Genomic DNA, 10028 nt, shown 5'->3' on the forward strand with positions numbered 1-10028 from the left:
AGGAAAAGGAAATAGGTTGTCTTCTGACTAGTTCTATACTCTACTTTGATCCTGTACCTTTTCAAAAGTGTGTGCTTCCAACTTCCCTCACCCTCAGCCTGCCCTGCCTTCCATCATCCCTCCTCTCATCCCCTTGCCCCCTACTCTCATGTAGGGTGAGATACCCTATTTAGTGTGTATATCATTCCCTCCCTAAGCCCAATTCAATGAGAATAAGGTTGACTCATTCCCTTTTACCTTCCTGTTCTTCCCCTCCATTGTAACAGTTTTCCCTTGCCTCTTCTATATGAGATAATTTACCCCATTCTATCTCTCCCCATCTCCTCTCATTATATTCCTCTGTCATCTCTTAATTTCACCTTTTAAGTATCATCCCTTCCTATTAAATTGGTTCTGTGCACTCTGTCTATGTATACCTGTACACATATACACACACTCACATATGTATTCATGCTATATAGACATATATGTATATATACACACATATACATATATATGTATATATACACACACACATTTCTATTCCCTTCAACTATTCTCATACTGTGAAAAGTTTCATAAGTTACAATTATTGTTTTTCCATGTAGGAATGTAAGTAGTTCAACTTTGATAAGTTCCTTATGATTTCTTTTCCCTGTTTGCCTTCTCATGCTTCTTGTATTTGAATGTCAAATTTTCTATTCAACTGTTTTTTTTTTTGTCAAGAATGCTTGGAAGTCCTCTATTCCATTGAATGACCATATTTTCCCCTGAAACATGATACTCAGTTTTGCTGGGTAGGTGATTCTTGGTTTTAATCCCAGGTCCTTTGCCCTCTGGAATATCGTATTCCAAGCCCTTCAATCCCTCAGTGTAGAAGCTACTAGATCCTGTGTTATCCTGATTGTGTTTCCACAGTATTCAGATTTTTTCTTCCTGGCTGCTTGTAATATTTTCTCCTTGATCTGGGACCTCTGGAACCTGGCTATAATATTCCTAGGAGTTTTCTTTTTGGGATCTTTTTCAGGAGGTGATTGGTGGATTCTTTCAACCTCTATTTTGCCTTCTGGTTCTAAAACATCAGGGCAATTTTCCTTGAGAATTTCTTGGAGGATGATTTCTAGGTTTTTTTTAACCTTGGCTTTCAGGTAGTCCAATAATTTTTTAATTATCTCTCCTGGATCTATTTTCTAGGTCATTGGTTTTTCCCATGAGATATTTCACATTGCCTTCTATCTTTTCATTTGTTTGAATCTGTTTAATAGTATCTTGATTTTTCATAAAGTCACTAGCTTCCATTTCTTCCAATCTAATTCTGAAGGAATGATTCTCTTCAGTGAGCTTTTGAGATTCTTTTTCCATCTGTCAAATTCGGCTTTTTAAGGCATTCTTCTCTTCATTGGCTTTTTAAGCCTCTTTTGCCATTTGAGTTAGTCTATTTTTTAAGGTGTTATTTTCTTCAGTCAGGTTGCTGGCTCTAATTTCATAATTTGCTTGCATCATTCTCATTTCTCTTCCCAATTTTTCCTCCACTACTCTTATTTGGTTTTCAAAATCCTTCTTAAACTCATCTATGGCCTGTAAGCAGCTTATTTTTTTGATGGAAGCTTTTGGTGCAGGAGTTCTGACTTCACTGTCTTCCTCCTGTTCCATGCTTTGATCCTTTTTGTCCTCAAAAAAGGAACCCAAAGTCAGACCACTGTGCTTGGCTTTGTTTCCTTTGCTTGCTCATGTTGCCACTCAATTACTTGACTTTTGATCTTTTTGCCACAAGAGAACTCTGCTACCAGAGGGGGAGTTTTGTCCAAAATCACTGGGGTTTTCTCAGCTGCTGGAGTTATTAGTTGGCTGCCCTCTCTGAAGTCTCCACATGCTCTAGCAAATTGGTCACACATCCCAGGACCTCCACCCCAGACAGTGATCCAGATCCAAGCAGGGTAAAGCAAGAGTGATTACCTCTTGGAGTGGTCACTTGGTCTCCCTACAATCTGCAGGCCAGGAGCTCTGAAGCAGCCATGTGGCAATGGCTGGATGGCTGCCGCTTCTTGCCCTGGGGGCAAAGGCCAAACTGCACTCCCAAACTCCCAGTTCCCAAAGTCCACACTGCACTGACCTCTCACTTTGTCCTTAGCATCTATGGGTTGATAATTCTGCAAACTGCCACAGCTGCTGGTGATCTGAAGTTCCTCCAGCCAGTGCTGGTTGTGACCGCCCTGAGACTAAAACCTTGGGCTTGAGTGGGGTTGGGCTGGGCTCCCAGAGTGCTGGCCACTTCCTGCCAGCCTGCTGGACTGTCTTCAGCAGGAAGTTAGCTTCTCTCTGTCATTTTGTGGGTTCTGTAGCTCCAAAGTTTGTTTAGAGTCATTTTTTACGTGAATTGGAGGAGGTGGGAGCGATAGCCCTGTGGACGTTCTGTTTCTACTTCACCACCTTGACTCCGCCCCCTTGAAGTCTAGTCTTTAGATATTAAAATTCAGAAACATAAGGAATGTTTGCCATCAGGTTGATTGGAGGTCTCCCATTCCTACCTTACCCCCAAGTTTGCCAGCATCAGTTGAACTTGTAGGGAATGCTGTAAAGGAGTATCTCTATCTAGGTATGGTTTGGGTTACATGACTTCTAAGGACCTTTCTACTCTGGAATTCAGAGTTTTGAAGATCAAGTGAAATATTTGTAAAACACTCAGCACAGTGCCTAGTACATAGTATGTGCTATATAAATATTAACTTTTAACTTCTTTGTCACTATCAAGGACCCCACCATCATCCCAGGCTACCAAGTTCAAAACCTAGGTGTCACCCTCCTCTCCTCATTATTTCTCACTCTCATATTTAATCTGTTGCCAAGGCCAATTGATTTCACCTTTGCAACATCTTTCAAACACTCCTCCGCTCTGATATTGCTACTACTCTGGTGCAGGCCCTCATTGTCTCACTCCTAGACTATTGCAGTAGACTGTTGGTGGGTCTGCCTGCATTAAGGTCTCTTCCCACTCCAATCCATCTTCCATTCATCCACTAAGTGATTTTCCTAAAATCCAGAACCAACCAGGTCACCTTCCTATTCAGTAAACTCCAGTGGCTTCCTGATCAAAAACAAAATCCTGTGGGATCCAGACACCTTCATAACCTATTCCCTCTCCATTCCTGCCCATCTATCTTTCCAATCCTCTTCCGGATTCTCTGTTCCAGTGACACTGGCTTCCTTACTGTTCTTGGACAAGCTATTTCATCTCTAAGCTCTCAGCATTTGTTCCTGCGATAGTGTCCCTCCTCGTCTCTGCCTCCTGGTTTCCTTTAAGTCCCAGCAAAAATCCTACCTTCTTTAGGAAGGCTTTCCCAATTTCTCTTAATTCAAATGCCTTCTCTCTTTTGAGTATTTCCCATGTATAGTACACATAGCTTGTTTGTATATAGTTTTCTTTTTTTATATAATTCTGCTTTATGCTTTCCTTCCTTCAAGCCCCTCTTCTGCCCATTTAGAAGGCGAGCCATGATATCCATGTGTAAATGGCTTTTTTTGTTGTTGTTTTGTCCATTAGACTATGAGCTCCTCAGTATGAAGGAACTGTCATCTGTCTTTCTTTGTATCCTCAGCACTTGGCACGGTGTCTGGCACACAGTAGGCACTTAATAAATGCTTACTGACTCAGTCATTAACAAGTATTTATTATGTGTCAGGCACTATACCAACCCCTAAGGAGATAATAGACTAACAGGGGAGACAACATGTACATATATAGGATATTCTGAAAGTTTTAGTGCAGTTTTGAGCTTTGGTAGATTAAAACTGCACTAAAACTTTTAGGACGTTATATATAAGTATATACAAAATAAATGCAAGGTGGAGGGGAGGGTCATACCAGCAGTTGTGCTAGGAACATAATGTTCTTGAGATTATTTAATCTCCTTGAAATTATATAAATCCCTTGAGACCATCTTTTATAGTCCTTTGCAGTTAATCAATGCAGTTAATCAATATGTAAGTGCTTTCAGTGTCCCAGGTATTGTGCCTTATAAGTACTAGGGGTATAAAGAAAGGCAAAAACACGTCCTTGTTCTCAAGATACTCATTATAATGGGGAGATAACACAAAAATAACCACATGAACATAAAATATATGTAATATAAATGAAAGGTAATTTTGGAGGAAAGGGAATGGGTGAGGGGGGAAAGAGTTACTAGGAAAGGTAGACTTTAAGCTGAATCTTGAAGGAGTCAAGAGAAGCTAGGAGTTGAAGGTGAGGAGAGAAAGCTTTCTAAGCATGAGGACCAGCTACTGTGAATGCCTGGAGTTGAGAAAAGGGGTGTCCTGTAGGAGAAAAAGTAAGTAAGCCTCTATAGGTGGATTGGAAAGGTAGGAAGGAAATAGGTTTTGAGAAACTTTGAAAGTGAAACAGAACATTTCCTCTCAGATTGTGAAGGTGATAGGGAAGTTTATCGAATAGTATTTGGCAGATAAGAGGCACTTAAAGAATGCTCATTGATTAATTGACTGATTTATTTGCCCTTACTTTGGTCCTTTGGTACATTTTTTTAAACCTATGTTGGTGGTAAATCCTTTACATTGTTCTTTTTAGATAACTCATGCCCCTCTCCCTCCTCATGGAAATGATTTCCCTAGAGGGGTAGAGGGGAACTGGACATGGAACTTGCAGGATGGGCAGCTGAGCCCGTACAAGTGAGTCCCACTGTTATTTTGTTGCCTGAAAACTTGCAGGAAGACATGGTGAGCCTGGGGTGGCCATAAAATCCTCTGTATGGATTTGGACTTGCTGAGGTTGCCTTTCATAACAACAACTGTTATTTGCCAGGCACTGTGCTTTACAATCATTATCTCATTTGATCCTCATAACAACCCCGTGGAGGTAGGTGCTATGATCATCCCCATTTTACAGTTGAGGAAACTGAGGCAATATAGCAGCAAATAACTTGTCCAAGGTCACATAGCTAGTAAGAGTCTGAGGCTCAATTTGAACTCATGTCTTCCTTTCTCCAGGCCAGTGCTCTTATCTACTTTACCACCCAATTGTTACCGGGTTTTGTAAATGTCTTGGCTCCCGAGGTTCTTGGATAAGAGTCAGTGTTTTTTCTTTTTCTTGCTTTTTGGAGGGGAGAAGGCAAGGCATGGGGTTAAATGACTTGGCCAAGGTCACATGGCTAGTATTAAGTGTCTGAGGCTGGATTTGAATTCAGGTCCTCCTGACTCCAGGGTCAGTGCTCTCTATTCACTGTGCCACCTAGCCACGCCCCAGAGTCAGTGTTCAGGAACAAACCAGCAAGACCTGATTCCAAACAAATTCTTTTAAGAGAAACAATTGTTTGCAATGATCTTGTAACTACGCATAAAACTAAAGAATGGATGTATTGGCCTCTAAGGCGGCCTTTGTTAGGATTTTTATAGTATCTGGTGGAATCTAGTTCAGAAGTCCATTTTTCAAATGGTTCTGACTTCTGGGAAACGATTTGATTTTGAGGCTGAATTGACTAAAGAATAATACCCTCTGGATTCAGTGTGTGCTCAGACTGAAGCTGCTTAAAGATCTAATTGCCTGTGCACCCTGTGATTGAGTATTGTGTCCCCTTTAGGTAGTATTATAATGGTTCAGAGTCTGCCTTCATCACTAGCAGTTTTTTCTTGAAGGAATTTGGGTCCTGTGCTTCCTCTCTCTTTTCCCCTTTCCTACATTTTAGAGTGCAGAGCTGTAACAGGTTCATGGTCATGTTTGTGAGATATGCCCTTTTCTGTTCACACAATTGCTGGACAATTAACCTGTGACCCAACAAGGAAGCAGTTGTTGTCAAAAACATTGCATGGGCACTACCTTCTCTCTCTTTCTCTTCCTCTCTCCCTCTCTGAGACTACTTTTAGTTAGACTATAAAAGATGAACCAGCTCAGGCTTTGAAGTTGACATTTCTAAGCTAGAGCCTGGTATATGGCAGAGTGAATAAACAATAAAGCTGGAGGAAATCTTAGTTTGGCAGAGCAGGGCAGCTGTGGAAGTCTGGTTATCTGGGTGACTTTCTCTTGGCGGGGGAGGGTGTCTGTGTCTGTATTATCCTTCATTGCATGTCTCGAGAGACAGTCTCCTGCAGAGGTCTGTACTGCAGACCTTCAGCCATAGCATACAAAAGATGGTTCAGGCAGTGATAATTCTGTGTCACTGGGTCAGCAGTGTCTGTCCAGACAACAATACCTCTTGTTCCCTTCCCTATCCTCTTGGTTGGGCCTTGCTGAGGTCACAGAACTCTTGCATTCAGAGGTCAGCAGACCTTTATACTATCACTACTCTGAGGCATTGATTTCCATTAAAAATGGGTACCAGACCCTGGATGGGTCCAGATTTGCACAGCTCATAAAAAGGAAGGAAGGAAAGAGGCATTTATTTGGCATCTACTATGTCCAGGCACTACGCTAAGCACTTAACAAATGTTATCTTATTTGATCCTTATAGCAGCTGTGTGAGGAAGGTGTCATTGTTAATCCCCATCTTACAGTTGAGAAAACAGGCAGCTAGATAGAGGTTATTCTCAGGGTCACGCAGCTGGTATCTGAGACTCACTTTGAACTCAGATCTTCCTGACATAAGGCACTTTATCCACTGCACCACCTAGCTGGCTAGTAAGTGCTTAGATTTAAAGTATGAAAGACCTTACTCTTCCTCTACTTCAACCTTATGAGTGATTTGCTTGAAGTCATAAAGTGAGGTACCACAAAGATGGCAGACATACAATTTGAACTCACGTCTTCGGACTTTTTAGTTATCACTCTTGTTACTGCATTATAGTGAAATTACCAGGGTTGAGGTCCTACAGAGATGAAAATCCTGAGGATAAATAATTGCACACTCCTGGGACCAGAAAGCAGACAGGGTATCAGCTTTGGTGGCATTAAATGCATCATTGTACTTAGTAATTTCTAGCAATGGCTGGATTGGTAACTGCTATTTCAGTGACTGCCAGGATGGTGGGGATAGCTGTTGCCTGAATTAAATAGATAGATTGACTGATAGCAACCATGAAGAGGGTGGAATTTAATGTTTTGATGACTAGGAGGCAAAGAAAACATTCTTGGTCAGCCAGTGGGTCTCTTTTGCTGAGGAGAACAAATTACAGGTGAGAGAAAAGAGTCAAGGTTAAGTACAAACATTCCATGGAGATATTGCGGGTTCAGTTCCAGACCACCGCAATAAAGTGAATATTGTACTATTGTAATAAAGCAAAGTCACATGGTTTCCCAGTGCATATAAAAGTTATATTTAGTATTAAGTGTGCCATAGTATTATGTCTAAAAATATAATGTACATGCCTTAATTAGAATACTTTATTGCTAAAAAATGATAACCATCATTATCTGAGCTTTCAGCAAGTCATAATCTTTTTTGCTGCTGGAGGGTCTTGCTTCTGCCAGCTGATCAGGGTGGTGGTTGCTGAAGGTTGGGGTGGCTGTGGCAATTTCTTAAATAAGACAACAATGGAGTTTGTTTCATTGATTGACTCATCCTTTCCCTTGAACACTCAGAGGTCATCATAGGGTTATTACTTGTCCTAATTTCAATATTGTTGTATCTCAGGGAATAGGAAGGCCCAAGGAGAGGGAGAGAGATTGGAACGACTGGAGCGGTCAGAACACACACGATATTTATCAGTTAAGTTTCTTACATGGGTGTGGTTTGTGGTATCCTAAAACAATTGCAACAATAAAATCAAAGATCATTGATCACAGATCACCATAACAGATATAATAATAATGAAATAATTTGAAATATTCTAAGAGTTACCAAAATGTGACACAGAGCTGGGTGCCACTAATCTGAATTGGGCAGTTTATACTGCTCACCTTATTGACCTCAAATTACACACTTCGTGGGGCAATTGAATCTACTTCCTCTTTCCTGGTATGTGGTGACATCTGGGTGCGCTATAATAAACATCTGCCTTGAGCAGAATGCATCTAGATTATTATATCCTGTCTTGGTTTCTAGGCTTCTGACAAATAGAAACATATCCAGAATAAGATAGAGTGGCTGACTGTTTTGAAACCTTGTCATGTGAGGATTTGTTGAAGAAAGTGAGGGTGTTTAGCCTGGAGAAGACTCATGCCTGAGAGTTGTTTCCACATATTGTGTTTGAATTTCTTCCACTAGGTTTCTATATTTTAAGTGGTGCAGTGGATATAGTATAGGAGTTCAAACCAGGAAGACCTGCTGCAGAAACCTACAAGCTTGGTCACCCTGGGGAAATTACTTAACCTATCTCCAACTCAGCTCACTCATCTTTAAAAGAGGGAGAATAACACCTATTCCATAGGGTTATTTTGAAGATCAAATGAGATATCTATATACATTTTGCCAATCTTAAAGCACTTATATAAGTGGTAGCTATTATTAACTTGAAAGCTCTTTCCTCTATGTAGTTTGGAGAGTATAAGTGCTCAACATGACAATGTCTATTAGAAATATTAAATTTTTATAGACTGATATGATATCTGGAGAATTTGGGGCAAGAGTTTCTATCTGTGATCATGCTCTGGTTGCGTTACAGTTGACTTGTTGAATTCTCAAAAGTATTCTGAGGTTTGTATTTGTAATACAGGAATTTGTATATTACAAAGTATTGAGAGGTTTTAGTGTCTTTCTAGGTATCCATTAGATGCTAAATTTTTGTGACCTGCAATGATATGTTACATAGTTTTCACCATTTCACTGCATAATCTACATTGATCAATAAATCTGGTCTCCTTAGATAAGCCTTTTGTCATTGCTGGCAGCAATGGATGGCTTGATCTTATATTATTAATTATTATTAATGTTATAATGTTAGTGGGTTTTCCCATACTAAAAGTTCCCTCTGTTGATGACATTACAGGTTCTTCATTCTTCCTGTATTGGCACAACTATTATTATTATTATAGAAAGTGTTGATATGCTTTTTTTTTTTCCTGGCAAGGTAACCTAGGAGAAAGTCAGAACTTGAAATAGTAGACTTGACAAAATTGAACTCCTGATAAAGATTACTAAAATAAAAACTGACTGTAGTAATGTAGACATGAGCTTAGTTACAACTGTATTCACAACTAAACAGAAGAACCAGCTTCTTCAAATAACACTCAGTCTATCTCTCCACCCCCACCACACACACTGTATTCAATCACTAAACGATCTTTTGGCAGACTTGGACTATTGGGCTAATGCAGCTATTCTATCACCCTGTCTCTTGATGTGACAGAGAGAGGTGTTCTTAGGGACCTGTTATATGAGAGGATGGATGATAGTCACCATAGGGACAGTGGGAAAACAAAATATTTGCCTTGCCTTGGATTCCATCTGAGGAGTTGTGTTTCTCCCTGTCCTCTCTTACCTTTCCCTTCACCTCCCCCTCCCCCCCTTGACAAAAATGGATAGGAATAGATAAGAGGGAATAGACCACTATTCACTCTTTGGCTGGACAGCTCAGATACAGCAGCTGAGGACAAGAGAGGGATATTTCCAAGGGTTAAACATGAAAATTTCTTTTAAAATAAAGTTTCTGCTCTTTACCTCCTATTGCTAGTGCTGATTCTGAAGGGTTACCAGTTTCTTTTGTAACTTCATTGAGAAACAGGGAATAATAGATAACTGTACTTTGTAAAACTAGACAATCTTAGATTATGGGTGCTTTGGAGCTAGAAGCTCCCCATTTCATAGTATGCTGGGTTATTTAATTCTCAGTTAGCATGGAAATGCCCTGGGAAGTTAGAGACAAAAACTTAGCATGAGATCGTATTTCTTCTCACAGTATGTGTGTTCATTAATCCTGGATCACAGATGATAGATTGTGATTCTGATAAATTATTAGGCAAACAGCTTTGCCTTCCTTTTGAGGAGTTAGACTCTGTCATAATCTTCCTGGCACACCTCATATGTAGCAAATAATAAATATTTGTTGGATTGATTTAATTTTTATACATTCTTCTTGGTTTTTTATACTTGTCTTTTTCACTTTGAACAAATGTTACATTTTACACACACACACACACACACACACACACACACACACACACACACACA

The sequence above is a fragment of the Petaurus breviceps genome, unplaced genomic scaffold (assembly GCF_028583685.1).
Source record: "Petaurus breviceps papuanus isolate PSGF00001 unplaced genomic scaffold, PetGlider_PUasm1.0 91133, whole genome shotgun sequence".
NCBI lineage: Eukaryota > Metazoa > Chordata > Mammalia > Diprotodontia > Petauridae > Petaurus > Petaurus breviceps.